The 25,578-nt window shown below is 41.5% G+C and overlaps 1 long non-coding RNA gene across 1 annotated transcript in view; it reads left to right on the forward strand.

The window, feature by feature from the left end:
• The first annotated feature begins 13,037 nt into the window (after positions 1-13,037).
• Positions 13,038-25,578, forward strand: part of LOC147125234 (uncharacterized) — a 33,628-nt gene continuing 21,087 nt past the window's right edge. Inside the window, exon 1 of the long non-coding RNA XR_015079822.1 lies at positions 13,038-13,186. This is a non-coding gene — a long non-coding RNA (uncharacterized LOC147125234). The remainder of the gene's footprint in view (positions 13,187-25,578) is intronic.

Raw genomic sequence — 25,578 nt, forward strand, 5'->3', positions numbered from 1 at the left:
AGAAAGTCTCCCGATGTGTTTCAAAAGACCTGTTCAAACCTCCAGCAGCAAGTGAACAGCAAAAGATGATATACTTTTAAGTAGCGCTCAAAATCCTCTGCAACGACTTGTTTACTCCCAATCATTTGGTTGCTGCCAAGGCCCTAGGCTCTGGAATTCCCTCTCTAAGCCTCTCTACCTCTCTTTTCTCCTTTAAGATGCTCCTTAAAACCTACCTCTTTGACCAAACCTGCCCTAATATCCCCTTATGTGGCTCGGTGTCAAATTTTGTTTGATAATGCTCCCGTGAACCCGTTTGGGATGTTTTACTACGTTAAAGGTGCTATATAAATGCAAGTTGTTGTACATTTCTATGTTCACATTTATTATAGAAACTAGCTATGCAAGCTTGTCACACTGTAATTACGCAAAACCAATTATTCACCACAAAACTGAAATTCAAAAATTTTTAAGTACACTTACTTCTAACCTTAAGCTGCAAAAGAAAGATAGGGAAGAAAAGATAGGAGGTGGGCTGGCAATATTGGTTAAGGAGAATGTTACAGTGCTGGAGAGAGAGGATGTCCTGGAGGGATCAAGGACAGAATCTATTTGGTTGGAGTTAAGAAATAATTGAGGTGCCATTACACTACTAGGTGTATTCTATAGGCCACCAACTAGCAGGAAGGATATAGAGGATCAAATTTGCAGGGTAATTAGAGAGGTGCAAGAACTATAGAGTAGTGATAATGGGGGACTTCAATTATCCTAATATACACTGGGATAGGGCAGAGAGGGGGGAAGAATTTCTGAAGTGTTTTCAGGAGAATTTTCTTGATCAGTATGTTTCTGGCCCAATGAGAAAGGAGGCATTGCTGGATCTGGTTCTAGGGAATGAGGTGGGTCAAGTGGAATAAGTGTCAGTAGGGAAACATTTAGGGAACAGTGATCATAGTATCAAGGTTTAAATTAGCTATGGAAAAGGACAGGGAGCAATCTAGAGTAAAAATACTTAATTGGAGGAAGGCCAACTTCAGTGGGTTGAGAACGGATCTGGCCCGGGTAAATTGGAATCAAAGATTGGCAGGCAAAACTGTAATCGAACAATGGGCTGCCTTTAAAGAGGAGATGGTTCAGGTACAGTCGAGATCCTTTCCCCCTCGTGGGAATGTAAGGGCAACCAAAGTCCAAGCTCCCTGGATGATGAAAGAGATAGAGAGTACAATGAAGCAGAAAAAGAGTGTGTTTGAGAATATAAGTGAGAATCAGGCTGAATATAGAAAGTTCAGAGGGGAAGTGAAAAAGAAAATAAAAGGGGCAAAGAGAGAGTATGAGAATAGAACAGCAGCCAACATAAAAGGGAATTCAAAAGTCTTCTATAGGCATATAAATAGTAAATGGGTAGTAAGAGGAGGGGCGGGGCCAATTAGGGACCAAAAAGGAGACTTACACATGGAGGCAGAGGGCATGGCTGAGGTATTAAATGAGTACTTTGTATCAGTCTTTACCAAGGAAGAAGATGCGGCCAAAGTCATAGTGAAAGAGAAGGTAGTTGAGATACTGGATGGGATAAAATTTGATAGAGGATGTACTAGAAAGGATGGCTGTACTTAAAGTAGATAAGTCACCAGGACCGGATGGGATGCATCCTAGGATGCTGAGGGAAGTTAAGGGGAAATCACGGAGGTACTGGCCATAATCTTCTAATCCTCCTTAGATATGTGGGTAGTGCCAGAGGACTGGAGAATTGCAAATGTTACACCCTTGTTCAAAAAAGGGTGCAAGGATAAACCCAGCAACTACAGGCCAGTCAGTTTAACCTCGGTAGTGGGGAAACTTTTAGAAACTATAATCAGGGACAAAATTAACAGTCACTTGGACAAGTGTGGATTAATTAAGCAAAGCCAGCACAAATTTGTTAAAGAAAAATCGTCTTTAACTAACTTGTTCGAGTTTTTTGATGAGGTAACAGAGAAGGTTGATGAGGGCAATGCGGTTGACATGGACTTTCAAAAGGCGTTTGATAAAGTGCCATATAATAGGCTTGCCAGCAAAGGGACAGTGGCAGCATGGATACGAAATTGGCTAAGTGACAGGAAACAGAGGGCCATATTTTGTGACCCCTAGGGGTGCGTACGAGGTGCGCATATGCCCGTAGGGGCCGTGCAAGTTCCGGGTTTAGGCATGCGAAGTGCATGCGCTAAAACCCGGAACTTGCGATCTGTCAAAAATCTTCTTGACAGATCCTCCACATCCCCGGGAGATGGGCCTATTTTGGGCTATTTGCCCAACTTCTGCCCACTGAATGCCTGTGAAATTCTTATGTCTGGTAAAAGCAGGCGTAAGGCCTGCTTTTACCAGCATAAGAGTTTTAAAAAATAGAAAAATAAAATTTTATCACTCATTTATACATTAAAAACCCTGTCCAATAAGGTAAGTTTATTTTTAGCCCCGTTAAAACATAATTTTTTTTTTTTTTTTAATTTGTTTAAAATATTTAATTAAATGGCATTTTAATTAATCAATCGTGGCTTTCAAAAGGAAATCAGATAAGTACCTGAAGGGAAAAAAATTGCAGGGCTACGGGGAAAGGGCGGGGAAGTGGGACTTGCTGAAGTGCTCTTGCAGAGCGCCGGCATGGGCTCGATGGGCCAAATGGCCTCCTTCTGTGCTGTAACCATTCTATGATTCTATGTGGGGATCAGGGAGGATGATTTCCTCTAGTCAAAGAAAATACATTTATGATTGAAGTGGAAATATTAACCAGAGGAAATCTTCCTGTATTAGCTTATGTTGTGGCAACATGAAATAATTAGATGCAATCATTCTCACAGAATACTAAAGAGGAATTGTATTTACAAAGTCAATCAAGTGATGGCCAGAGAAATCTATTAGCAAGATTATTCTTAAAGAAGCTGGGACATATTGAAAAAAATGGAAATGTTATGAAAGTGAGGGAAAAGTTGGTGAATAAATTGTCACTATTCTATTAATATAGTATTTCTAATGTTTCTGATGAAAGAAAGCTAAACAGTGGTGCACATTAAATGAAAATAATGAAGTAACGGGCAAGCCGATGAGTATTCACTTACCCATGACCTGACTGCTCTGCCACTTGGCCAGTGTCCAGGACTATCCCCGAATAGTGACATAGGAGATCTACGAATATATATTTCTGGGCATAATTATATATAGAGAGCAATGTTACATTTTGTTCTACACTGCTGTACATGTTTCAATATTTTATTTCACCCTTGTGTGTTTATCTGGAGTATAGTTCAGTATTTTGCATTTATTTTCAGGTTAGTTTGTGCTCTGTGGAACAGTGCAAATGTGAGAGGCCAGTTTGTGCTTTTATGTTCCACTTGGAGTATTACTTTAATTGAAAGGAATCCACGAGTGTATTGCTTTGCTCCAAAGACTATAATCTATAGGCTACTAGAAAATAAATTACCACGGTAAAAAAGTGGAAGGTTGCCATCATGTGGTCAAAATCTGTCATAGCCTTTTGAAGGGATTGCACCCAAATGCCTATTCAATACAGCCAGAAATAAGCATCACGTCTAACATGTGAGTTTTGGCTGTTTTTACATTAACCAATAGGGATGAGCCTAGTTTTATTTTCAGGCTGCAATCCTAAACTATCTAGCATCCAAATTCAAGTAACCATAGGTCAATGCGCAAGCTTCCCCGACTGCTAGACACTCACCCTCCTCTACTAAATCATCAGGCAATATACTCAGAATGACACCAGTAACTCCCTCTCCTCACACACATGCACAGCAAATTACCAGGTATACAAGCATAAAAGAATAACTGATAAAACTTAATTGCTGCTTCCTACCACTCAGCTGCCAACAGCCATGACAGGATACGGGAATTTGCGGTTTGTGCTGAGGGCGATTTTGTGTGATTGTGCCCTGACACTTGAGAGTTCAAATTTGGATCAAGGAATGGTATCATGTTTGAGTTCTAATGTTTATAGTGCTACTAATAAAAACTAGACCACAATAATTAACCTCTCCATATTATAAGGCAAGAAAATGAGTTAATAAATTGGTCTTTTATTTAAAATCATATTTTTGACATCTGGTTTACATCTTTGAAATTTCCCAACAACTTTCCACAACCACATAAGTTTGCAGCACATAAGGAGGCCTTTGGACATTTGTGTTTGTGCTGACTCTTTGCTAGAGCAATACAGAACTAATTCCATTGCTCCCCATAACCCTGTTTCAGATATTTATATTTATCCAATTTTCCCTTAAAAGATGCTATGGGTTCTGCCTCAACCTGTAACAAAGCAGTCCATGATCCAACAACCTCTGTGTAAAGACATTTCTCTTAACCTCTCCTCTCATTCTCTTGGCAACAATTTTAAATTGATGACCCTTGTCACTGATTCCCCAACAAGACAAAATTGTCTTTCCCTATTCACTAAATCAGATACCTTTATCATTTTAAATATCTCTATTACATTTGTTCTTGACTTTCTCTGTACCAGTGGAAATAATCCCAGTACCCCAAGTCTCTCTGGTTACAAACAGAACAGCTGGTAACTCTAATTATTCCTTAGTTTATAATGTTTTAGTGTATCCCATAGTGGACACACGATTGTATATTGTGAGTAGGGAAGGGGAAATTGGCCAGGGTTCCTATTCCTCTTCACCCTTACTGGAAAAGTTTGTGTATATTTTTTGTCTTATAATTCATGTGAAGCGCCTTGGGACGTTTTACTAATAAATACAAGTTGTTGTATATATCAGATGAGGATAAGAGCAGGCTTATCAATACTCACTCTCCGACATGAATAATGGGCATTTGGGCCAGATACTGGAGGATTACTCACTGTGGAATCCTAGCCTTTGGGAGATTCAATGACTTCAAGGGGGATGGAAAATTTGAGAAAAGAAAGAGGCAATCTCTTGTTGATGCATTGAAAGATTTATTGTCCAAAGTTACATTGAATTTGATTAATCTGTTCTATACCTGTCCAAGAGGACTTCAGTACAATATAGTTCTGAAATGATTCCACTTTAGTGCAAAAGAGAATGAAATTGAAAAATGGAACTTTCCAAGAAAGGACCTTTTTTCTGTTGTAAAATTATTCTCAATGTGGTGGTTAGATTGGTGGGTTGGGTTTCCTCACCTGACATATACATACACACACACAAACGTTCCCAGTAAGGGCAGCTATATGTGATCAGCAGTAGGGACCCTGGCCAATTTTCTCCTCCCTAATCACACTGCACTGAAGTCTGTCGCAGGGCTTCTACTATTGTCCTGACTGAGATCAGCCAACTCAGTGCAAACCAGTAATTCAATTTTGAAACTTCCTCCTTCCCAATATGTATAGCTCACGTCTGTAGACCATACCACGGAACAATTGTGCTGGTTAGAGATTATAATTAGAAAGACACAATTATTTGAATTACAGGAAACTTTCGTTTAACCGGAGGTTAAATGTCCGGAAAGCTCTATCTACCGGCAAAATTCAGGAGCCGTTTCCTATAAGTTTTTTTACTTCTCGTTGCTTTTTTTTTTTCCCAGTCAGGCTCTGCAAGGTCTAGCTGAAGCTGTTGCTTAGCTACAGAGACGCTTTTAAGCTGCGGCCGACTGTTTTGAAGCTGTTGCTAAGCAACAGGGTTTGTTGATTCACACGGAGCTCAAAAGCTCCGTAGTGCTGGTTTCTACGGCAGTTTTGATGGTACGGCACCAGCTCGGTCCCGTCAGTGCTGGATACCAGAAAGTTTCCTGTATTACATTTTAGGAGGTGCTTAGAGACTGCAGCTTAACAGAAAGGAAAGATTTCCCTATGTATTCACAGTTAAAGAACATATACCAGTAGCAGGTTGGACAAGGTGGAAACTAGGGTTAGAGATTGTCCTAAATTAAGCAGCCTTAACTCTGAATTTCTAATATTACCAATTGTAACATATTCAACTCTCACTCTGTACAGACTCAGCTTGCAATATCAAATAATACGCAATGTATGAACTAGCCCGAGGATGGAAACAATCATTTCACTCGAGGCTTGTTTACTGTCTATCACTGCTCATTGCTGTGTTGAAAATAAATATGGATTTCTGAATATGGAAACATTCAACCACAAAAACCCAAATGTAATTATAGTATTACAACAAGCTGCTGTTCCAGAATGTCATTTTTTAATATTTGTTTGGGTTAGAGAAAGGAGAAAAACAATTCCATCATTTAATGTTTTCGTACTTTCAAGTTTTCTGCACTGCCAGACCACTTAAAATAAATAAAGGCTCCATGATGGCTTATTTTCCAGATATGGTTGATTAACTAATACTTTATGGTTGAGGGGTAAGCCTCTTCAGGCAAACATTTCCTCTGTGTGCTAATTGTGGTGAATTCAAAAACATGTGGAACCTTGATTATCTAAATTCCCATTAACAAAACTCTCAATTATCCACACGAACTTTCGTGGCACTTGGGGCTTAGTTTTACCTAAACCAGCCAAAATAGAATTGAGTGTTTTAAATTGATTTCTCACAGGCTTTGGGTTCTTGATCCAGTGGGATAAGTAGTTGCTATCTGAATGGCCAGCACCTGGAACAATTTACTATCCATACAGTTCTGATTTAGCTTTGGGTAAGGAGATCATTGGGAGTTAGGGCTTTGGTCTGAAGACCAGTGGAGTTGAGCTACACACACTCATTCCAAGAATATCTCATTTTTAAATGGGGGAAAAAAGCGAGTGTTATCTGCATATGCTAGGAACCTGATTAGGTAATCTAAAATTGACCAATTAGAAACTAAGGTTGTATTTAGCCAGCCAAAGAAAGCAGAAAATGCTGGAAATACTCAGCAGGTCAGGCAGCATCTATGGAGAGCAAAACAGAGTTACTGGCCCAGAAATTCGGGTCGGGGGCCTTCCCGCGGGTGCAAGCCCCCGACCTGCACTTACCTTGCGCGCCGGTCGTTGTGCTGTGGGTCCGCGTGAGATTCCGATCCTGGGCCTGCTCTAACTGCTGGCGCGCAGTGCTTGCGTATTCCAGGGGTGCAGTTAGTTCGATGCGTTCCCTAGGATCACGTGGGCCATGGGGAGCCAATCGGAGCAGGAAATGCTTCATTCATAAGTTTGACAGGAAGCGCTGTCAAACTTAGAAATACTACGAGCCCCAAAACATCACTAAATCTTCAAATACATTTTTTAAAAACCATCACATTTTTTAAATAAACTATAAATTACATAAAATAACTCTTTTAAACAATAATTTAAATTTTTGAAAAATATAATTTTATTTTCTAACGGGGCTAAAAATAAACTTACCTTTCTTTAAAGTATTTAAAAATAATAAACCTGTGGAGAAAATGTTTCAATTTTAATTAATTCACCACTTACCTTGTTAAAAGCAGGCCTTGCGACTGCTTTTTAAATGTCTAACCTCTGGAGACTTACCTTCCCGGGAAAACCTGCAAAAAAAAAGGTAAGTTCGATGTGCACGCGCAGCCTCTCCCGCGCAGGTGTTCGAACTCTTAAACCCTGCTTTCAGGGGAACGGAAGTTCTGGTTTCCCGCGCATGCGCAGTGTATGCAGGAAACCGGCACTTATTGGGCTTACGGGTGAGTACCCCGTGTGTACTCACCCGTGGAGACCCGAAGTTCTGGGCCAATGTTTCAAGTCCATGTCCTTTCATCATAACTGGTTGATGAAAGGCCATCGACCTGAACCATCACCACCTCAAAAAAAAAAGTCTGTGAAGTTGGCCAGGTAAGATGTATTCCTTCTAAAAACATGACCGTCATTTATTAGGTTATTTTCATACAGGTACTGTTCCAGTTTGTTTCTGATTTTATTAGCTTTTCAACTATAGTGAACAAAGATATTTCATACAAATATGTTAAGTTTTCATAACTAATCTGGCAAAGCCCAATTTCACGACTTTGACCCCTCTCCACATACACACACACACACGTCCTGCTTACACATATGCTCTTGCTAGAGCTTGTCACTGGGGCCCAATACCTCATGAAGTACTGCGCTCAGGGATATTTCCAGTGTCCTGTGGGACTTCTGTTTTGGTATAAGAGCATAAGAAAAGTCAGGGATACAAGAAGGCAAGTCAACCAATTAAATCTCGCCCTTTTAGAACATTAAAAATATAAAAATGCTGGAAATACACAGCAGTCAGTATCTGTAAAATGAAGAAATGCTATCTTATTTTAGGAGCAGACTCTCCATAGCTGAACTATTATTAACCAATCTTTTCTCTTCACAGATGCTGGCTGACTGACCTGCTATGTATTTCCAGCTATTTCTGTTTTTATTTCGGATTTCTAACATTTGCAGTTTAGATTTTCCTCCAGTACATTAACTTTCCAATCATGTCATCTAATTAAGTTGTCCCAATGTTTTTGCCTCTATTACCTTTTTGATAAATTATTCCAAACATTTATTATTCAGTAAAGAGGTTCTTCCTAACATTTTTTCAGTATTTTCACAAAATTGCATTTATGTCCTGCTGTGTTGACCTACTTCAAAGTTTACCTTATCGATGCCATTTATTAGCTGATATACTTTGTTATATACTTCAGAGAGCTTCCCCCTTCGTAATAAGGATCTTCAGCAATTATGTTTGTTTTCAATTAAACATTTTGGGCTAGATTTTCAGTTGCTTGCGCCAGCAGTTAGCGCCTTAAGAGAAGTGATTTTCGGGCGCTATGCGTGTAGCACCCGGGCGCAGCGCAGTTTGCGCCCCGCCCCAAATTAAGTTGCCCGTTAGCGCCGGCGCAAAGTTTAGCGGCCGCCCGGATGCGCGCGCAGAAAATGACGTCACATCCTCGTGCAACGCCCTTTGGCCGCCCCAAATCCAAACTTCAGTCAGACCGCCCCATTGTGCGGCTGGCGTCCAGAGCGTTTGTAAAATGGAACGCAACACACCCTGGGGAGCGCAAATTAAAGGGCACTCCTCCTGCACTATAAAAGGCAGTCTGCATGTGTTGTGTGGAAGGATCCAGTGTGTTGTTGTGAACGGTGTATTTATCTCCTCCTCCTCCTCCTCCTCCCTCCAGACTCTGCCTTTGAAAAAAACACATGCACCCTTCCCCTTTAAGAGCTCACTGGCACCAGAGTGTCTGCCGTGCGCTGAGCTCGGGTGTTGCGCTCTGCACCGCCGGCTTAGCGCCTAAAGATAGTAGTGGAATGCCTCTTTTAGCGCTCCACCAACCTCTTGGGGCGAAGCCACTGAATTTCCGGCAACGGGGCGCTACTTTGGGGCGGGCGCTAACTTCGGGCGGGCGCTAAGGTTAGCGCCCCAAAACTGTCTATACTGAAAATCTAGCCCATTATGTTTGAATCCAACTAATGAAACAAATGAAATTGTAGTGTGATGTTCTAGTTATATAGATATACTTAGGGGGCACACACACTTAACAGCAATGAAAAGCATTCCAATACAATCTCACAGGGATTAATACAGAGCATGTGTTTATTTCAGTTTTAAAGACAATGTACAATTAAAAATCACTAGGGTTTACATCATCATTAACCATTTCATGAAATATAATAATACACAATACTGTCAAAACTCCAATGATAAGCTATTGATGTGATGATGTAAACTGAAGCAATGACACATCCCGTCCAAATATGTACAAAACAATGGGCAAATCTACTGAGACATTTGTCATACATTAATTCATTTTAGAGTAATTAAAGAGGCAGCGCACCTTCTCATGGCATATACAGATTCTGCTTCAACACTGAAATTAGAACATTTACAAAGGTCCAAATTTTCATGGAGGGAGCTTAGAGGCAATTTTGCACATTTTAATTTTTTCCCTAGCATATGTTCATGCTTGTAAGCTTCTTACCAAACAGCCATTTGTGTTGGCTGTATTTTTCCAGCATATGATTAGATGTGAAAATAACTCATTTTGCAGTAGAAATCTGCAGAATACCGTTATTGTTGTCGTCGGTGACAACAGTAAGCTCTTATTAAAAAAAAAAAAAAAAAAGGCTCATGTTTGTTCAAAGTGCAAATTTCTTGCCTCCCACCTCAAACATTTGAAGTGTAAATGAAAATTGAATTATAATAAATTGCCAGTTATCTTAAAGAATTAAATTCATTTTGTAAATAAAACTCAAATTTGGCCAAACATCATCCAGCAAAAATAGATGAGGAAGAGTTGCTCAACTCTGTCAAAAGGAAACTGGATAACTATCTGGTTATATACATGAATTGAGGTTATAGGGGTAAGTATTTATTGAGGTGATCAAATACTATGTGGAATAGTCCTCTGCTGTTGAGGTTAGGGATGGACAGGGAGTTGGGAGAATGTTGATTGTAGAATGCATCAAGCCAGGACTAAATTATAGATGAATGAACATTCTGGGGTTCTGCTTGGTTACCTTTGGGCAGCAGGGAGTTTTTAAGCAGAATTTTCCCTTAGGAATTAAATGGATGAGTAAAATCTATGATTAGAGTAAATTGCACAGGGTCTGTGGACGGAGTTGGCTTGATGGATTGGATGCTGTTCCGTTCTTTGTTGTGTCATACTTAAATTGATTTCACACTGACAAGGTGACCGGGTCCAATCCTAGTGGACCCACTCACTAAACCATTCCCCAAAAGGCCAAAGTTCCATCAGATCATAGTCAGCTTACAAGTGAGATTTTCCATTTCACTCTCTGATAAACTCTGTCACTCTTTGGCCAGGAAATTGCATCAATATGGATTTCTTGCTCCTTCTCCTTGATCTTTGCCTTTGCTGTTCTTTCCCCGAATCCATGTTAACTTCTGCTTTCCCCTCCTCCCACTATACTGGAAGAATATTGGCACTGGCTTCACGTAACTCATCCTGCCCCTAGTTCCCTCCCCATGGAGCCCAAAGCTCCAGCTCTCTGGGTCACATAGCACGGTTGGCTGTGGAAGCTATGGAGAACCCCACAAACCATTTTTCTGTGCACCCATGCAAGGAAACTAAGCAGTTCTGAAAAAAAGATGGGACTTAAAAAAATAAATCAGTCTGGCACATAACAGAGCAGATCTAGATGATCTGATGTAGAGCCCTCCACGACAGTGTTCCTGGTGGTGGCTAGTAGAAACCCACAATAGCAAATATTTGGCTGGAAGAAATACTTGAACAGACTTGAAGCAACCCCACTATTCCATGAACTGAAGCAGAGACCAAAATTTAAAGTTTTCACAAGTCAGATAGCGCATGAAAATTGTGTACAAATAGGAATGATAACATTACTGATTTATTTCTCAAACAATTAAAAAAATCTTTACCATTATTTTTGTATTAACCTCTATTTATGACGATAATGAAAATGTCAAATCACTCGCAAAATAATTGAGAACTTTGTTTCTTTCAACTTGTATATAAATGCTGAACATTGAACAAGACAGTGAAGCTTTTAATTATTTGTTTGATTGCTTACTATATTCCGTTTGGAAAAAATTCAGGCCTGAATTTGCCGGCGCTCAGAGGACGGGTTCGGAGGCAGGTCCGCTGTCAAAATGGCAGTGATTGACAGCGGGACGGAAGTCGGCTCTGAACCCGCCTCCTTGTTAATTTCCCAAGTGCCGGCTCTGCCTGCAGTTTGCAGACCCGGCACTAAGTGCCGGGTCTGGCAACTGAGATACTTAAGAAGCTGCTTAAAAGTATTTAAGCAGGTCCGAACAATTTTTCCATGTTTTTTAATGAGGTTCCCGGCACTCGGGGATCACGTCAGGTAAGTGTGTTGGGTTCTCAATGACTCCTCATTGCTGTTAATAGTTGATAGTTGCAAAAGTGGTACAGTATAAAAGCTACCATTTCACAGCTGTTCAATTTCCAATCTTAGAAGCTGGAGCCTTCAGGATTTGGAATACTCTTTTCAGCTTTATGGAGGTTTGAAGTGTTTCCAGTGTCACCTCCTTGGAGCAACTTCTCCCACCATTGACCGATTGCTTCTGTCATCTCAACTTCAGCTGCCATCAATTCCATCAGCATCGGTGCCCTTGAAAAAATCTCACCTTGGTCCTCAGAATCCCACCACGATCAGCCCCAACACCAGCAGCACCAACAACAGCACCAAACTTCTCCGCAATCACCTGATGCTGCACAGGACTCCGGGCATCAGCACCCGAGCACATTGCTGCCCGGGAGGCCAGGGATGGCCTCACCATGGCCACATTTACTTCACTTGATGCTGTACACCCTGGCTGTCACATGATGTGCCAAGTTGGCACCACACCAACACCATAACGCATCCCTACAATGCCCAAGCCATTCCTTTCACACTCATCACCATTGGGGGGGGAGGGTGGTTACTGTTATGTCTCACCATTCACTGCAACTCACTAAGCCAGTTCCAAAGGTGCACACAGAACTGTCCAAGAAGGCAAAGTTTTGAAAATAAAGATTTCAATGTTTGACAACACATTAACAGAAACTTTACATGAACATTGGCGATAACACCTAACTGCCTACCCTTGTGTGTTGTTAGTTGGTATGATTGGACAAGGATGAGGGTGAGTGTGAGAGGTGGCTAGTTAGATGGGGAAATGATAATGTCGATAGAGAGGGATGGGTGGCGGTGCAAGGTAAGTTGGTGCGAGTAAGGATGTGCAGGAGTAAGGTAGGGAAGGCAGAGTGATGGGGATGTGACGAGTGACACAGCAGGATGAGGCTGAGTCTGGCTTTGCAGTAACATTTTGTGATCTACTGAGATCATTGAAAGGTTTGCGTCACTACAGCCAGGTCCTCCTGATGACATCCCTGCTTGTGTCCTCCTGTGCAATATGCAACCAGGCTGCGTTGATCTCATGGGGAGGTCTCCTGTTCCCATTGGAATAGAAGAGAACCTCCCTGATTGCTGTGACTCCCTCCATAAGCATATGGAGGGAGTAATGGAAGAGCCTGGGTGCAGCCATGCACCTTTGTGCAGTGCTTGTCAGTGTTTCCAGCACCTCAATACTGCCGAACACTGACAGCAGAATTGCCAAAATCAATTTGGACACGGTCCCTTTAAGGAAACCGGCTGATGACGCGCCGTCAAATGATGTCATCAGACCCGCTTCCTATTAATTGGCCGGGAACCTCACAGGACAAGCTTAACAACCCTATCAATGGAAAATCTTGTTGGAAGCCGGGATCGAGACAGATGCGGGGTCCCCACACACCAGGGACTTTGCCCAGGGAGGTAACATGGAGTTACAGTGCCAGACCTGGATCTCTCTCTGGCCAGGTAAAGTGGAGCCCTGAACCCACACGCTTATACACAAGGAGAAAGCTCTGCTCAGCAGCATCTAATGCCAGTTACATTCTTTATGTTAACATAAGCATGATGGACGGTTGGCACGTTACTCCGCACCAAAAAAACTTTAAATGAAGCTTAAAAGGTCACTTTGCATTGGCCAGATGTACTATTAATGGAACTGTTCCGATGAAAGACCCAAACTTTATTAAACATAGTGGGGTAGAGTTTCCACTTTGGGCACAATCGGCAACCTGGGCATAAATTACGCTTGAAATTGCGCTGGTTTTCTGAAGCGAAGTTATGGTTCAAGTTTCTACCCAAACACATTTGCATAACCTCAAACATAAAATCTTCCATGAACCAGCGCAATGGGGCAGCGTAATAGAACGTAATTGTTAATATTTTTTAATGCAAGGAAAATAAAATGAAAGTATGTATCTAAGAGTGGTAACCTGGTGCAGGTTTATTAATACAGCTGAAAATGGGTTTATCACAAACAATAAACATTTTTAATGTGTATCGAGTCCTCCACCTGTGAGTAACCTGATTTTAAATGACCGAAAATGACCTTAAAAAAAACTATACTGAACCATTTACTAGTTTTATTGGTGTACACCAGTCAGTTTCTTAGTAAATTAAATATTTTAAATGTGCTAGTGTCTTTGTGCCTAAAAAAAAAGCTTAATTTAAAGAGCCTCCTTGAACACTTGCAAACAAGCGCAATTGACGGAAACCAGCCATGCAAATTATTTCAATCTGGGGACGTAACCAGTTTTGTGGGCGGGGCCAGCTGCCAGCACAATGTTTTTTAAACCAGCGTTAAAGATCACAAACTCAATTTACGCTTGACACAACTTGCACTTAATATTCCGTAATCTTATATGCTGGTTTGGCCAATTTCAGGTGAATTACGCTGGTTCAAATAAATCACTCAGTAATGACTTTTAACTTAACTAATTAAAAAAATTGCTACAGAAATATTATTGTAGCCTCAAAGGGTGAACAAACTCCCACTCTGACTAGCTCTAGCTATTAGGTGTCAGCCTTGGCTCAGTGGTAGCACTCTTGCCTCTGAGTCAGAAGGTTGTGGGGTCAAGTCCCAATCCAAAGACTTGCACATAATTTAGGCTGAGCGAGCACTCCACTGTTGGAGGTGCTGAAAGTTAAAGCAAGGCCCCATCTGCCCTCTCAGGTGGAAGTTAAAGCTCCCATAGCACTATTTGAAAAATAGCAGTGCAGGGGAATCCTCCTGGTGCCCTGGCCAACATTTATCCCTCAACCACCATCTAAAACAGAAGATCTGGTCATTTATTTAATTGCTGTTTGTGGGACTTTGTGCACAAATTAGTTGCTGTGTTTCCTACACTGCAACAGTGACTACACTTCAAAATAACTTAATTGGCTGTAAAGTGCTTTGGGATGTCCTGAGATCATGAAAGGTGCTATATAAATACAAGTCATTCTTGCTTTTCACATGTCATTGATTGGAGTTAACTCAGTTCGGCTGATGTTGCCCTGCTGAGCGCAGTCTGTCACTGAATCTCGTGCTACTTCCAGTGGAAAACCAGGAACCATAATATGGTTGTTTCTTGACCCAGTGCTGTACTTTTTTCCAATATAGTCAAAGTATGACTGAACAGCAATAACATGCTTGTGTGCACACTAGTGAAGAAATGAAACTAAGCCAAGCAACAGAGAAAACCTGACCTGGAGGTACTTCGATCAACTGCTTGAATAAACTCTCACACATACACTTGCAACACATCAGTTAGTGTCCATTTATCCAATTGCTTCAGGCCATTGATTTTGATCTCCTTGGCAAAAGATTACTTGTCAGAGAGATCCATTATTTACACCAAAACCATTATGCAAATTACAGGCTATAAAAATAGAACTTTATAAAATAATTTTAACATCTCAAAAAATGCCTGGTTAACAAATAGTAAATGATGTGCGATTTAAAGTCACAAATATCCACTTCAGCACTGCATTCACTTTCCAAGCTCTGTAGTCATAGTGGTGGTGTAACTGGGCATACAGATTTACAGCAGGGTGGCATAACTGAAGGTTAAATATAATTACTGACTACAAAAGCAAATCTGGTCTCAAATTATCTCCAGATGCAACAATCGACAATCCTCTGACTTTCTGTAATTATTATCTTCTGTCACATGGAAGGTAAGGAGAGTTCAAGTTTAGAGGTGACAGTGCTTTTTTTACCTTGCCATTTTTTAAGGCCATTAATTAATCTAAAATGTTGCCATACTAGTTTTCAGACATCACTAAAGTTGCTGTTATTTAAATCACCAGCTAGCTGAAATAACACCAATTTTGGTTTGTGTGCAGCCACTACTAGCACCAGAAATGGACTTCCTTACTTTTCTTCTCCCCCGCTCCTAGGATTTGCATTCCCTTTCGATACTGGGGCAACTACCAATGGCCATAAATGGAGAAGTACATCAAATGACAAGTTCCAGAAAGTATCCTCAACTGTAAATTTCAGGCCAGATGTACATCACCAAGGAACAGCTAACACACACCAAAGACCTGCCCAGTCCTGAAGCTGTCAACGAAGCAAAAATAGAAACTGATCACAATGACCTAAATGCCTTTCAACCTATTTAATGATTCCCCATTTCACTACTAATATATTGACTTCTAGTAGGAGAGTAGTAGATACTGCAAAGAGTCTAATACATTCATTATCAGGACTCCTCATCTCTCTCAGTCTTCCCTTCCTCCTAAAATCTACAGGCATTTATAACCCAAACATGTCACCTAATTGCTTTATCTAGAGATCGGGAAACTGTTCCAATTTATGTACCAGCAGCAAACACTCCCAGGTCAAGCACAGCACATGCAGGGTGAAATTTCCTCCACCATCTTCCAACGACCTGCCATAACTTTAATAGAGCACACACTACTGCATCAGTGTGATATTTCCAGTTCCTATACCAAGCATTGCTCTGGCCTTTCTGAGGGAAACTGTCAATGCAACGCTAGAATATGGGCAGCTCTGTGCTGTGAACCCATGCTTGCTAGAAAGTGGGTTGAGGCTATCCAAACCCATGTAATCTAAGCAGCTCCCAAACCCACGATCTCTACCACCTAGAAGGACAAGGGCAGCAGGCGAATGGGAACACTATCACCTTGGTTTGGAATGGCCCCCCAGATTCTCACCAACTTCTACCGGTGCACCATCGAGAGTATCCTGTCCGGCTGCATCACTACCTGGTATGGCAACTGCACCGCCACAGACCGCAAGGCTCTACAGATGGTAGTGAAAGCTGCACAACACACTATAGGAATTAAACTACCTGCTGTGCAGGATATCTACCCCGAGGGGTGCCGGGGGAAGGCCCTGAGAATCATTAAAGACGCGAGCCACCCCAGCCACAACCTCTTCGCCCTGCTCCCGTCCGGTAAGAGATACCGAAGCATACGGTCTCGTACCAACAGGTTTCGAAACAGCTTCTACCCCCAGGCCATAAGACTCATGAACGAATAATTTATTATTATTTATTATTACTGTATTTCTATTAGTATTTTTATCATTGCTATGCCATATTCCAATGTTTGGAGGACTCGTAAAAATCAACATTTCATTGTGCAGTACACACGTCTGCTGCATTATGACAAATTGAATTGAAATTGAATTGAATTGAATTGAAATTGAACCTCCAAGTTTCCCTCCAAGTCACACACCATCCTGACTTAGAAGTATATCGCCGATCCTTCATCGTCGCTGGGTCAAAATCCTGGAACTCCCTCCCTAACAGCACTGTGGGAGTACCTTCACCACACGGACTGCAGTGGTTCAAGAAGGCAGCTCACCACCACCTTCTCAAGGGCAACTAGGGATGGGCAATAAATGCTGGCATCCCATAAATGAATAATAAAAAAATATATACCACTATCATGAAATTGTTGAAAAGTTACTAATTACATTAAACTTCACATGAATTAACTGTAAGATTGAATAGAAGCATTATTTTGGTGCACAAGCAAATAATTTCAATAAATATATTTACTGCTTTGAAGTTAGGTGAACTTTTAAGCTGGAGCAGATGCAGTTAGGTTAGACATTGATTCCAAGTGTACAGACTGAACCAATTATCTGCATCTATATATACATATATATATATAGCACCAGTCAACAGTAGTGAGTGAGCAAACAATGATGTAAGTAAAGTATTTCCATGTTTTTAATGCAGTCTGACATCTCCTCTGATTGACAAAGATCTAGAGGGGATATACTGACCATTAATTATGCTGTGATCTAACACACATTGCTGCCAATGGCAACAAGCTGACTCCTGGAATAGGAAGCACAGTACAGTACAGGGTATATTGATTTTCAGCTGTGCTTGTGTTTCAATGTGACTTCTGGTATATTTTTGCCATCATGTTTTGAATATAAGAGGCCATTTGATGCAATTATTCATCTGGCAGTAATGGTATTTCTATGATAGGACAGTAATCAGGTACAACAACCACATAAGAGACATTCCAATTGAAAAAAATAAAATTATAGAAAGCAAATGACTTTACTTTGTTGATGTTACTTCCCAAACAATTTTCAGAACTTAAAAGGATGAAAAGTTTTTCTTTTCACAAAGGAAATACTTTAAATTTACTTCAGAATGGAGTCCATGGCCTAGAAATTCGGTGGCGCCCCATTTGGGGTGCCAGTCTCACCAGGGCGCTGGAAGTACCGCCCCGGAAGGAGTCGCGAGCGCCCACCGGAAATTCAGTCTGAGCGCCCCAAACGGAAGCGCGGCGCTACTCGAGGCGCCCCGCATCTGTCTTGGGCCGCTGCAACTGAAGTTTGCAGTGCAACATGCCACAGCGCCACACGCTGCGGCACAGCGCACTGCGGTACTGCAGGCCTTCCTCCCCTTCTTAAAGGGGAGGGGCCTGCTGCAGCACGATCAGCGATCGCGAGTGCCGGCAAAAGAGCCCGGCACTGAGGAGAAGTGCCGGGCTCTTGGGAGACAGCCGGCACAATGCGGGGAGGAGGGGGTTCAGGAGGTCGCGGACGGCTGCGCGAAGAGGTGCTGGCAGGCGGCCAGCAAAAAAAATGGCCGCCCCGCACCTCAGCGCCTCTACCACCGCAGGTAGGCCCCCCTGAACCGGTCGCAAATTGCGACCGGCGTTACAGCAGGGGGCGCTACCAAATTTCGTGATCGGGGCAGTAGCGGGGCACTGCGCACACTGATGGCGTCATCGGTGGTGGCGCAGCGCTAACGGCTAGCGCCGCCATTAGCGCCCTGCTAAATTTCGTGGGGCACAGCCCACCGAATTTCTAGGCCGATATTTTTCAGGTATATATTTAGACAATCAGCTACCATACTGAGGGATGTATATGTGTCTCAGTGATACAAAAATGCACCGAGAGAAATTAAAAGATGTAAGAAACTGTGTGCATACATTAATATTCTCCAGTTTCCAAAATAGACCATTTTAAAAATAGTGAATTTTAGAATATAAAATTGGATTAGATTATTAGGGTTCCCACCTTCTGCCAAATCTAAAGGCAGTTGGAGGTGTGGCTGGGAGTAGCATGTGGCTCGAATTCTGAGGCTTGTTTTATGGATAATGAAAATTCATTGAAAACTATAATGTCCTCAATAGCGAATATACTCCATATCATGAGAAATACAAGTGAATGGGAGAAAAAATTGACTCAAAAATCATAATGTCCAGTCTAAAACTGAACAGCTGGCCAAATTAGCTATAAGTGAGAATGAAGGGCAGGTAATAGTGCAAGTTACAACACAACTGAACTATAGGAATTCTTTATTGCTCATTGTAAAATTTAGTCTGGCCATGGTTTCTTTTACTTTATTTTTCTCAGAGCTTTTTTTCCTTCTTTCAAGTTATTTTCTGCTATTTCTTTCCTTTGGGTCTATACCACACATCATTCATAGAGGACACTATGATGTGCACAACTACGTAGAAATGTATCTCCGTATCCCTGGTATGGGTATGGGAAACAATTGTGGGATTACAGCATCACAACTTTGTTTTTATGCTAGTTCAAAAGATAGAATGCAGCACAAATAGCAATGTCCTATGCTTGAGTCTCAGTGGTACGAGGCCAGGGTACAGTGAAAGACAATGGTGAGGTCAACTGGTGTATGTGTGCATCAAACTGCAAGTTACATTCTAAATGGCAGGATGGGCACACTCAGCCTAGGCATCCAAAACGCAACTCTGCTCCACGATTTTCCCTCTCTCCCTCCTGTGAGGAGCCTTCACTCAGCACACTGCTACACCAGCGTGGTTGTGACTGGGAATTCAGCAGAGAGAGAGAATATTGGGAAAACCCACATCCCATCATTCCATAGTGCATCGGTGCTTCAGTGCTACTAAATCTCTTAGCTAATAAGTTCTTTAAGGTTTGATTCAAACCTAGTTTAAACAACTACCCCTTTTTGCTTTTGTTTATTAAATTTCCTTCTTGTGGGCAGGAAATTACTTTATTTTATATTAAGTAGTTAAAGGATATTTTCTTAACTTCTGATAAAGTGCATTCACAGGATTCAGGTTAATTTATACCTTTTGTGCTCATCAATCAAGAAAACCAATGTCTGTATCAAATATTTCCAGGGCAGGTACACTAAGGCAATAAGACATAGAGTAAAGTTCACTACTCCATTCTAACAATATATATTAATCCTAACCTCAGGAGTACCTGTCCTACTACAGCAGGGTAACTACCAACTAACTACCTTTACAATCTTAAACCATAATATGGGATTTGAACCTACATCTTCTAATACATAAGAATTAGGAGCTGATCTTTGATCTCAACTCCACTTTCCTGCCCTATTCCCATATCCCTTGATTCCTTTAGGGTCCAAAAATCTATCTATCTCAGCCTTGAATGTACTCAACAACTGAGCATCCACAGCTCTTTGGGGCAGAGAATTCCAAAGATTCACAACACTCAGTGAAGAAATTCCTCCTCATCTCAGTCTGAAATGGCTGACCCGTTATCCTGAGACTGTGACCTCTGGTTCTAGACACTCCAGCCAGGGGAAACAATCCCTCAGCATCTACCCTGTCAATCCCCCTCAGAATCTTGTATGTTTCAATGAGATCACCTCTCATTCTTCAAAACTCCAGAGAGTATAGGCCCAATCTACTCAACCCAGAGGTGAGTGTTACCAACTGAGCCAAGCTAACAGTTTACGGGATTAAAATAAAAGGTAAGAAATTGTCAAGATCAGGAGATATTGGGGTTGATTTTCCCGAACCTGTCGGGAAGAAGGCGGGACTTCCCCTTTTGGGTTTTTGACCCGCCTACTTCGACGTCTGGCCAATCCGCGCAATTTTCCCTTGATTGACCTTGTTGAGCCCGCCCAGCAGGCTCAGCAGGCCAATTAAGGGCCACCCGGCAACAGATGACGTCACAGACTGAAATTTCATCTGTCAAGAGTTCTTGGCAGATGAAATATCAGTGTCTCACAGCTGTTTGAAGCTGTGAAACACTGACAGTCTGAGTTCTGACATGAGTCCTTCTGCACAGACTCAGTTAGAACTCTCACCGGCACTCAAAGCTGAAGGCTGTCACTTTTGACAGATCGCAGCCATTCAGCTTTCAGTTCCAGCTGAGTGATGCAGCTCCCGACAGCTACAGGAAGAAAGGCTGTTAAGGTAAGTACAGGTAAGTAAAAGTTCTTTACACACTTTAGACACACCAAACACACTTACCTTTAAACTCATGCACCCATCACTCACCTGAGCGCCGACATCGCGACCCCTCCAACTCCTTCAATCCGACGGCCCGCCTGCTCTAACCTGGCGTGGTTTGGAGCAGTCGGGAAACCCACACGAAACCCCTCAAAATAGGGATTAGGCTAAAAACTGCCTGTTAACTACCTGTTAACAGGCAGTTAATTGGCACTAATCCCTTCCTGCCTGGTTTCGGCGGGTCCCAGTGCGGGGCGGGTACCTGCCACCCCTGAAACTTACGTGGGGCGGGGTTTTGGGCAGAATGGTGTTGGGACCCCCAAATTTGGGATTTCCCACCCCCCCCCCCACACGCCTGAAACCCCGTCTGACAGCTCCACAAAAATCTAGCCCATTATATCTAATCAGGGCCTGAAGTTAAAGTTTCAGCAGATTAGTAAATAGTCCTAACTTAGAAATTCTTGGACCATCATTTTCAACTTTTTGTTGTTTCAAAAAAAACCTTCTGTTACTCAATTGTGCCCTTTCCTATATTCCCAATATACCTGAACTGATTCTGGGATCCATTTAGGGCCTACAAAAGAAACAAACTATTGACCATAGACTTACAGCCATGATTGAAATTATTTGTAGACAGAAATTCGTTCTTGCTCCACTATTACTGATCCATTAAAAAAAAAGACGTGCACACTCCAAGTGACAGATCCTGATTCAGAATTACTTACACTATAGTGATTTGTGTGAATACTGTTTAAGATAAAAACACAAATCAGAAAAACAAAACTGGCAAAATAGCTTTCTACTAGTCTTGCATGCCTACTTACAGCTATTTTTTTGATTGAAATTAACACCTAGAGGGAAATATACTCCTAGGATGTTTATATTAACAACATATTATTTGGATGTCCCAACAATCCATTTGGTGAAGATTTTACCTGGTGTAACACTAAATTGCGTGCTATAACTGGCTTCAGCACTCTAGGCTACGGTAGAGAAAAATCAGCAAAGGCTCTTATTCCTGACCAAAATCTATTCATTTTTGCTGGAAAGTATATGGGTGGTCACGACCAGGATTGGGCTTCACTCTTAACACTCTCCATGGACAAATAGCCTTGTAACGCTCACTATGTAGGCTCCCATATGAAGAATAAAACTTGCGGGAGGTTCCCACAGGGCTGCTGTTACCTGGGGATCCGTATTCCAGAAAGAATTAGCACTTTCAGAAAAAGCAAAAGGGAAGATTAAAAAAAAAAAACAAGCAAAAACAAAAGCATTCCTTTAGATCCCTTAAAGGGATCGGTCCTAGGACCCCAGCTATTCACAAGATATATATAAATGATCTAGACGAGGGAACTAGATGTAATATCTCCAAGTTTGCAGACGACACAAAGCTGGGTGGGCGTGTGTGCTGTGAGGAGGATGCCGAGAAACTCCAGTATGATTTGGACAGGTTGGGTGATTGGGCAGAAGCATGGCAGGTGCAGTATAATGTGGATAAATGTGAGGTTATCCACTTTGGTGGTAAAAACAGGAAGGCAGATTATTATCTGAACGGCAATAGATTGGGAGAAGGGGAAGTGCAAAGAGACCTGGGTGTCCTTGTGCACCAGTCGCTGAAGGTAAGCATGCAGGTGCAGCAGGCGGTTAAGAAGGCAAATGGTATGTTGGCCTTCGTAGCGAGAGGGTTCGAGTACAAGAACAAGGATGTCTTGCTGCAGTTGCACAGGGCCTTGGTGAGACCACACCTTGAGTGTGGTGTGCAGTTTTTGGTTGCCTTATCTGAGGATGTTCTTGCCATGGAGGGAGTGCAGCGAAGATTCACCAGACTGATACCTGGGATGGCAGGAATGACGTATGAGGAGAGATTGGGTCGATTGGGCTTATACTCACTGGAGTTTAGAAGAATGAGGGGATCTCATTGAAACTTATAAAATTCTAACAGGACTAGACGGACTGGATGCAGGAAGGATGTTCCCGATGGCCGGGGAGTCCAGAACCAGGGGTCACAGTCTAAGGATAAGGGGTAAGCCATTTAGGACTGAGATGAGGAGGAATTTCTTCACCCAGAGAGTGGTGAACCTGTGGAATTCTCTACCACAGAAGGCAGTGGAGGCCAATTCATTAAATATATTTAAGAAGGAGTTGGATATATTTCTTAAGGCTAAAGGGATCAAGGGATATGGGGAGAAGGCAGGGACCGGGTACTGAATTTGGATGATCAGCCATGATCTCATTGAATGGCGGAGCAGGCTCGAGGGGCCAAATGGCCTACTCCTGCTCCTATCTTCTATGTTAAACAGGTCAGTCTTAAGTAGAAGTTATTTTTAGCACCTTTTAGATTTATTGGAATTAATTCAATCAGAAATCAAATTACACAAAACCCACTGGAATGTGCTCTTTTCACTACTACCATCATCCTGCAAGAACTCATTGGGATAAAAGCGGGGGAAGACAGCATCGGGCCATTGTGTATCTGACCTATTGCAAAAAATATCTTAATCAAAAAATGATTCTCTTCAACCTGAATGAAATAGGCAAAACTTTGGGTAATCTCCCCTGAATCATACACTATCGTTATTTTAATGTTTTCTCTTTCAACTCTCTTCTTTGTTGCCAAAAGCAAAATAGGTGAACAATAAATGCAAATGACTATGATTTGCAGCCAATTGTTAATTTGTAACTATGCTTAGCGAAGGATGCAGAGTTTCAGTTATGTAAATAGGTAAAGTGTGCACTCACAGCTGCCATTTTTATTACTTACACATAGGAGGAACAGGAGTAAACAGGCACTATCCTTTCCATTTGTTTTAAAAAAGACAAAGCACACAGATTTGCTGCTCCATTTGGCACAGACAATGCCCAGCTCAGCTATGAGGAAACCTATTTCCATTCATTATTACTCTTTTTCTGTCTGTCTACCACCTTCTTCAAAGAGCCTGTACATCAACTTCCTAGAGGGTAAATGTAAGGTACTTCAAAATAGGAAGATAAAAGGCTGACATACATACTTTATGAATGGTGTTGAACTAGCTACGGGTGAATTTGATATGAAATCGAGGGATGTTATTAGATTCCTGCCTCTAGAGTTGTCTCTCCTGCTCTTCATCGTCACTGGGTCAAAATCCTGGATCATTCTATCTAACAGCATTGTGGGAGTACCTTCACCACATGGACTATAGCACTACAGCAGTTCAAGAAGGCGGCCCACCACCACTTTCTCAAGGGCAACTTGGGATGGGTAATAAATGCTGGCTTTGCTAGCGACGCCCACATCCCGGGAATGATTTTTTTTTAAATCACAAAATATATTCAGATGAGGGAGGCCAATCGTCCATCCAGGGGGAAGAAAATGTACAGTACCCCATCACATCATCTAACTGCATCTCAAGTAAATCTAAGGTTTTTGTCTCCACCATCCAAACTGGAATATCATTCCAAGTCATCACACTTCGCATGACGTTTTTCCTGGCATTATTCCTAAATTGGCTTTATGTCAGTTTTAATAGTCCCTTACTTTAACATCCTGTCTTACCTGAAGTAGTACTCCACATTTACCATTCCATACCATTTAATATCTGTGTAATTCTATGATACCCTCTACAACACTGCCTTTCTGACCTAAAAAGCCCAAGATTCTCCATACTTCCCTCATAAATCAAACCTCTGATGCTACGATTGATCTTCTCTACATTGTCTCCATGTTCTGAATGTTCCCTTTACGTATCAATCAAAATTAATCACTGTACTCAATGTGCAGTCTGACCAGAATACTACATAAAATATCTTCTGAGTGATAATCTACTGAGTAACAATATAGTTCAGTATTTTATTCCCTTTGTTTATTGCAGCTCTAGTCATTTTGGTAGTTAGGTGGTGAGTCTGCTATCACCCCCACATTACTGTCAACTTAACCTTTAGCTATTTCTGAACCATCCACAGTATACTTATGATGACCATTTTACTTCCAAACTACAGTATCTTACATTCGTCTGTATGAAATTTAATCTGCAACTGTTTCACCCATTTACAGATTTATCTAACTTTTGCCTCCTCCTTATTTCATATCGCATCCAAGTTTTACCATGCATTCCCACTGCTTTCAATTTCAGTAACAGCCTTTCATAAAAACCTTCATCAAAAGTTTTAGAAAAATCTACATCATGTCATATGGTTTTTCAGTCCATCTGGAATGTAATTTCCTCAAAAAAATTAGAGATTGGTCAAGCAGAATCTTCCCCTTCTGAAGCAGAAGTGGCGGCTATTTACTAGATTATCATCATACAGGTAATCTTCAAAAATGCTTCTGATTATCAATGCGATTAAAATTAAGTCTATAGTTTTGGCATGTCCCTTTAAGTTCAGTCACAATACATAAGCAATTTAAAAGCCAGCTGCAGGCAGAATCTTCTCCCATGCTTAACTTAATACAAAGGCTTCAAGTTTAATCAGCTGTCTGTAAAGCAGAGAAAAACCAAGCTACTTTCAAATAAACAAAGACTGTGACTGTTCAGTTATGTGTATGACAGCCAGTTATTTTCAAATGTGGTCAATAGTTCTTCAGATCCAGGAAGTCCTAGTAATTGTTTTGGATATACTTAACGAGCTGTAACTGTTTGAATTTTTAAGTCAGTTTGAAATTCTCCTGAGAATAGATCAAGCCAATTTCGACTTCCACTGTGGTA

This window comes from Somniosus microcephalus, chromosome 1, assembly GCF_052327205.1.
Source record: "Somniosus microcephalus isolate GS21.2 chromosome 1, FLI_Smic_1.0, whole genome shotgun sequence".
NCBI lineage: Eukaryota > Metazoa > Chordata > Chondrichthyes > Squaliformes > Somniosidae > Somniosus > Somniosus microcephalus.